This window comes from Zea mays, chromosome 6 (genome assembly GCF_902167145.1).
Source record: "Zea mays cultivar B73 chromosome 6, Zm-B73-REFERENCE-NAM-5.0, whole genome shotgun sequence".
NCBI lineage: Eukaryota > Viridiplantae > Streptophyta > Magnoliopsida > Poales > Poaceae > Zea > Zea mays.
The window spans coordinates 150281060-150288608 of NC_050101.1; positions in this window are offsets into that span (position 1 = coordinate 150281060).

Below are 7549 nucleotides of genomic sequence, written 5' to 3' on the forward strand. Positions count from 1 at the left end.
TCCAATGTGAGATCCACACAGGCCTGCGTGTATTTCCTTCATCAATTCTATACCTTCGGCTCTGGATAAACACTTGAGTAATGGAGCACAGACTCCATGCTTGTACAACTCCCCTTCTATTATAACATATGGTCGAGCTCTTGCCTCTATCCTCCTGTTATAAGCTTCGTCATCTGAAAGAAAGTTACCCTAAAGGAAAGAGATGATCTCAGTTCTCCAGTCTTCACTATAGACAGGAGATATGTTGAGGACTGCTCTTTCAAGAAGTTCGACCGAAGGTGCTTTTATTGTTTTGAAAAATACTTCCGAAGGTAAAGGCAACCCTTGTGCTGCTGACTTGGCTAACAAATCAGCATGTTCATTTTCTCCTCAAGGAATATTTTTGACAGAAAACCCCTCAAAGGAAGCCTCAATCCTTCGGACCGTGTCTAAATATTTTTCAAGCTTCGGATCTCTTGCTTTATAACTCTTGTCAATGTGACCAGAAATAACTTGGGAATCGGTTTTAAGAACCGCCCTTCTAATTCCCATTGCCTTTAATTTCCGAAGACCCAAGAGCAAAGCTTCATACTCAGCAATGTTATTTGTGCAACTGAAATCAAGTCTTGTTGCATAGCAAGTTTTAACTTTGGAAGGTGCGACTAACACAGCAGCTGCTCCTGCTCCGAAGGTTCCCCAAGAACCATCGCAAAATACTATCCAAACTTCAGCGTCTTTACTCGCTTCTTCTTCCTGAGTCCCTGGCGTCCAGTCAGCAATAAAGTCTGCTAACGCTTGGGATTGAATCGAAGATCTATGCACATAATCAATGCAGAACTCATTGAGTTCCGCAGCCCATTTTCCAACTCTTCCAGTAGCTTCTCTGTTTCTCATAATATCCTTCAATGGTTGTGAAGAAGGGACAATTATATTGTATGCTTGAAAATAGTGCCGAAGCTTCCTGGAAGCCATCAAAACAGCATACAGCACCTTCTCCAATTTTGTATAATTTTTCTTTGATAAACTAAGGACTTCAGAGACGAAGTATATTGGAGCTTGCTTTTTGACTTGCCCTTCGAGCTTCTCTTGGACAAGTGCCGCACTTACCACTGAGTGTGAAGCTGCCACATATAACAACAGAGGAGCCCCTAGCGTTGGTGGAGTTAACGTCGTTAGGTCTATCAAATATTGCTTCAGCTCTTCGAAGGCTCTCTGCTGAACTGGTCCCCACTGAAAAACTTCGGCTGACTTTAGCACTTCGAAGAATGGTAAATTTCTCTCTGCTGATCTAGATATGAATCTGTTGAGAGATGCTAGTCTTCCTGTCAATCGTTGAGCCCCCTTCTTTATGCTTGGTGGTTCCATTCGAAGGATAGCTTCGATTTTATTTGGATTAGCCTCGATCCCCTTTGTTGAAACTAGGCAACCAAGGAATTTCCCCTTCTTTACTCCAAAGACACACTTTTCTGGATTCAGCTTTAGACCGGCCTGTCTAAAATTAGCGAAGGTCTCCTGCAGATCAGCAATGTGATTTTCTTGCTTCGTGCTCTTTACAATGATATCATCAACATAAGTTAGCACATTTCTGCCTATCTGAGAATGGAGAACCTTCGCTGTCATTCTGCTGAAGCTTCCTCCAGCATTCTTGAGTCCCTCAGGCATCCGATGATAACAATATGTTTCACTGGGGGTTATGAAGCTGGTTTTTTGCTCATCCTCCTTCTTCATCCAAATTTGATGATAGCCTAAATAGCAATCCAGCAGACTCATAAGCTCTGATGAAGCTGCTGCATCAACTAGGGAATCTATCCTTGGCAATAGAAATTCATCCTTCGGACAGGCCTTGTTGAGATCAGTAAAATCAATACACATCCTCCATTTGTCGTTGGCCTTTTTTACCATAACAGTGTTAGCCAGCCATTCTGGGTATTTTACTTCTCTGATGACTTCGGCGCTGAGGAGTCTTTTTACTTCATTCCGAGCACCTTCGGCCTTGTCATCAGACATCTTCTGAAGCCTCTGCTTTCTAGGTCTGAAGGATGGATCAACATTGAGCGAGTGTTCAATAACATCCCTGTTGACTCCGCAAAGATCATTAGCTGACCATGCAAAAACATCTTTGTTGTTGAACAGAAACCTTATTAAGGTTTTCTCCTGTTCTTCGGACAGTTGAGATCCCAATAGCACCTTCTGCTCTGCTACGTCATCGCATAAAAGCATGGGCTTCGGCTGATCGGCCGAAGCAGCTTTCTCCCTTCTGAACTTGTATTGCTCACAAGCTTCAACTCCATCTATGTTATGGATTGCTTTTGAGTCTGTTCAGTTTCGTTCGGCCCTTCTGGCAGCTTCCTGACTTCCATGAATAGCAATGGGCCCTTGGTCTGAAGGTATCTTCATGCAAAGGTATGCTGGATGAAGAATTGCTTCGAAGGCATTAAGAGTACCACGACCAATGATTGCATTGTAAGGGTATTCCATGTCAACAATATCAAACACAACTTGTTCAGTCATTGTGTTGTTAATAAATCCGAATGTTACTGGCATTGTGATTTTGCCAAGTGCTACAATCTGCCTTCCTCCGAAGCCACAAAGGGGATGTGTGGCATCATGGATCTTATCTTCGGGCTCTTGCATCTGTCTGAAGGCTTTGGCAAATATGATATCAGCCGCACTGCCTGTATCAACCAAAACATTGTGAACCAGAAATCCTTTGATCACACAAGAGATAACAATAGCATCATTGTGTGGGTAATCCTTGAGCTGAAGATCCTCTTGAGAGAAGGTAATTGGAATGTGAGACCATCTTGACTTGATGAAGGGTCCTTGTACCCCTACATGTTGTACTATTCTCTGTGCCTCCTTCTTCTGTTTCTTGTTAGCCGGCTCTGAGCATGAACCGCCAGTTATCGGGAGAATCAGCTTTGGAGCCGAAGTAGTTCCAGCTTGGTTCTTGAACGAAGCCATCAGCTCAAAAAGTGGAAGTGAGTTCACCGGAGGTGGGCGCCAATGTTGGGGACTTGTTCTCAAATGCTTCGAATTAAGAACAAGGCAACATAAAATGTTAAATATTATTGTCCTTCGTTCGCTGAAGCATTATCTCCCCAAGGATTTAATGAACTTCGGACGAAGACCATGAGTAGAATATCACGAAGGTTACACCTTCGTGATCAGAATTACAAAATAATATGAAATAAAATATAAAATATGAAACATTAGAGGAAGATGTACCAAAAATAGATAACATTATTCACATATTTTATTATATGAACCTAAATATCAAAACATAATGTTTAGGTACATTTATACCTCCGCCTTGGCAGAAAATAATAATTCTCGAGCAATGTGTTTGCAATTACAAGATTGCGTGAACAGTAAAGGAATATTGTTCACTATTTATAGGCACAGGACACAACCTGTAAGGAATTACAATCATACCCCTTATAAAAGTTTACAACAATGACTCAGACCCTTATGGACTAAAAGGTCATTCCATCTTTAAGTCGGTTCGATCCTTCATCTTCGGATACGCTATAACACCGAAGCTTCATGAGTGGTAGCTTCGGCATCATGTATAAGCAGCTTTTTCCGAAGCTGTTTCTTCCTACAGGACCTTCGGCGACGAAGCATGGTCCCAACAATCACTTTTTCCATTCATTCTTTGAATTCAATTGTATTTTTTCTTTAGATTCATTGACATCATGATTTGTGTTTTAGGTATAGACCTATGGGAGAAAGCTAACCAAGAATCACTGCTATGTCTGCATTTGTTGATAGCGTTTACAAAAAACTCATGGAGCTCTAGAGTCCATCTAAGTCTTGGTTTGTTACATGATGCAGGTCGAGATGAACTCTGCTAAACTTTAACAGGAAATGTTGCCCTCTGAAGGACTTCTTGGCTAGAGCAAGACAATACCGAACAAGAAGAGGTTTGCGCATATATGTCCTGATCAAGAACAGGTTGCAGAGATTCAAGGAATGGGCTAGTTAGTGTCACAGCTCACAACACAATTTATTCATGGTAGAAGAAGACTCATAATCACAAGTGGAAAAAGGAGGCCTTTAATAGTAGTTCTATCCTAGGATTACGATAGCTTGAAACAGTCTATCAATAGAGCCATGAATATGCTTACAAATGTAACAACATACCAATATGGATAAAATAAAAAGATACTTTAAAAAAGAACTGGACAAAAGAACGACTGCAAATATGATTTGGCCCCTTCCTTCAGCAGCAATACATTGTAACCTCAGTAATTTAAATTTTTCCAAACCAAGGCAAACATCTATGACATTCTATTTGCAGCCTATATATTGTGGCCATGGGCACGCCGCCACTGGTCCAACTCCAGTACCGCTGCCTCCATCGTCTGGGGTGACTGCAACCATCCCTAGTTTACACCAGCAACAAGCCACCTCACAAGAAAGATTATCATCACCAAAATATCTTCCTATTTATTTATTATCCACTGTCACAACTGAGCTGCATTGCACATTATCAATTCTATTGCACCTAAAATTATTGTTGCAGTTATGGATTGTAATGTGATCTGCTTATTCTTTTTTGGGACATGTTTCACTTTAAGTTAATTTTGATTTTGATACATGACCTCAATATGAATCAAACAACCAATGTTCTCCTTAGCAATAACTTGGTTGCTCAAGTAGGTCTAATTGATTCAAACAAACAATTATGTTTGCAGAGAATGTTTTCCATCCAACACCTAGCAAACTCACTTACATCTACTGTATTAACATTGTTAACAAAATAGAAATGATACGAAGAAGGTAAGGGTCAGACAAAACAATTCGTTATGTGACTGAATCTTGCGGTAAGTGAGTGTTGCTAGGTGTTGCCGCTTGCGTTTTGTCCTCCACGTCCTCTAGTCGTGCCTCCCGCGTCACGGCGCGTGCCTCGTTCCCGGACTCTCCTATCCTCTATCCTTTCCCGGAGCTCACAGCTCAACATCACGGCTGGGCACGGGGGGGGGAGTATCATGAGCCAGGTGGCGCGACGGCCCACGGTGTCGGGGAGGACGGGGCACGACCGAAGCCGCGGGGAACGGGGGCGGGGGGGATCGGGGCGTACCTTGTCGAACTCTTCGCCCAGGGTGCTTCTCCACCACCGCGCGGCCTCATGAAACATGGGATCTAGGCGTCGGGGCAGCTGCAAACTCCAAGAGCTTCACCACCACTGTCGTCCTCGTGGGAGCTCTTGGCTCTACCGTAGATGTTGGTGCCGCGCGGGAGGTCGTAGGGGACGGCGAGGACGACAAGGCAAGTGGTGGTGAGAAACACGCAGGGGAGGAGGAGGTAGGTGACGCGCTAGGGGGATCTTACCGGTCTTAGTAGTGCATGCGAAGGATGGAAGGGCGGAGCAGCATTTGGAGCGCGGCTCCTGTTGATGTTGGGTGAGCCGGGATTGGGGCGAGGTTAGGCGCGTCCGAGTGGTGGCGAGGAAGGCAAGAGCGCGCAGTCGGCGCTAGAAATTCGGATGGTCTGGTGGCGAGGAAGGTGCGCGTCGGAGTGGTGGCGAAGAAGGCAAGAGCGCGTAGTCGGCGCCGGTAATTACGACGACGTAGTGGCGAGGAAGACAAGAGCGCGCAATGGATCCGGGCTTGGATGGGGCGGGCGCGGCTGAGATTGGCAGGGGAGAGGGAGAGGGCGGTGCGAGACGAACCCGTCATCAGCGGTGGGGCGGCAGCTGCGGATCGGTGGGTCAGGTGCGGCAGCGCAGTGCAGCGCGACGCGACGGCAGAACCGTGCACCGCTGGAAATTGTGGACGCCTACTATAGAAACTTAAGGAGTAGTAGAGATTTTTATCATTAACTATTACATGAAAATATCATCACGTGTAAATTTAACAGATCCTCGCGGGGAACGAAGATAGAGAATATTTCCCGTTCTCGTTTATCCATTATTAGGGGGGAATCTGTTTACATAATCGTGTGAGAAGAAACTTCTCTATCCTCATTCTTTAATAGACGAATTCCTCGCGGGGATCGAGTTCAATAAACACGTTGATTCTCTTCTACATGAATCTTAAGCACACGGAAGCATCGCGATCAGCGGCACACACACATCACTGGGTGGGTGGTCGAAGGTAGATCCAGCCATGTTGCAAACGTTCGGCATCGCCATCGACCATGCCATCACCAAATTAAACGCGACCTGGGCTCTGTCCGATCCACAAGAACCAACGGTAGGCTGACACACCGTCATGGTGGCTCTGCAATCCTGTGGCATACTGTCCTGTGTTGATGTGCCATTGTGCATAGCGGCAGACGAGCACAATAATGCCTGCACGGCTTGCTGCTGTGCCATTACTAGTCGCACTCCGTCTGTGTGCGGACCTGTGACGTTTATTGATGAACTAAAGAGCAAGTTTAATAATATAGTCGATCGTTAACTATAAAAACCTTTCCAATCTACTATTTAGGTCATGTTTGGTTTCAATTAGTCTTAGGATTAAACTTTAGTCCTAGACTAAACTTTAGTCCCTACTTATTTGGTTCTAGGGACTAAATAGATTCTAAAGTCATTAAATACATTGTCCAAAGACTCAAATGCCCTTGGAATACAGTCATGTAGGCTTTTAGTCTCTTTTAGCACATATGTGAAAGACTAAAGACTAAATCATTTTAGGTCTTGTTCGTTTCTGTCGGATTGGTGGATCGGAACGATTCCTAGCCGGATTACTTCTCTAATTTATATAAACTTTGATTAGCTGAAACGATTTCGGGTGCAATCCGACGTAAACGAATAAGGTCTTAGTCCATATTTTAGTCCTAGTGTTTGGCAAAAAAAGAACTAAATGAGACTAAAAACTAGAGACTAACCTTTAGTCCCTCCAACCAAACACATCCTTAGTCTATTTGTATAATAGTTAACACTTTACTATTCATTTGTATCTCTCACAAAGAAGATTCTTGGTTCTTTCGTTATGCCCACCGCTTCTCTTCTATTCTTTCTCATCCACTTCACTATTAACCGATTTATAGTCTCCGCACCCATGATAATATGATCCTGCTACGACCTGCCGCCGCATGGCTTCTTCGTGCCACCAACCATCAGTACAAGACTACAAGCCCATACATCTTCGCGCGTAGTGCCGGGCTTACGATTTAAATGCTGGGTATTCGAAATTGATACAAGTAAATAATTGTATATATAATATCATATAAAATCTAACTAATTAGTATATATAATGTTGTAATATATGACACGGCGACAAGTATATAGCATACACATGATGTCCATAAAACAAAATCAAGTTTTAGATGAGTATAAAATTGATAAAAAATTAAATTTTTCAATACCAGTGAAAAGAGCCAACATTTGAAATATATAAAAGATAATAAATATCTAAATGGTAAAAAACTTACATTATTAAACAAGTTTTCTATCCTTCATATAAAACTAGCTATTAAATTAGTGATATAAATTATATGCTATAAAAGTAGCTAATATATTAATTAGAAAAAAATTAACTTTGTTGAGACATCAAAGCTTACAAACAAAAGTAGATGATGGTTCATCCAGATCCTAAACAGTAAAAAGTAAGCCGGGAAG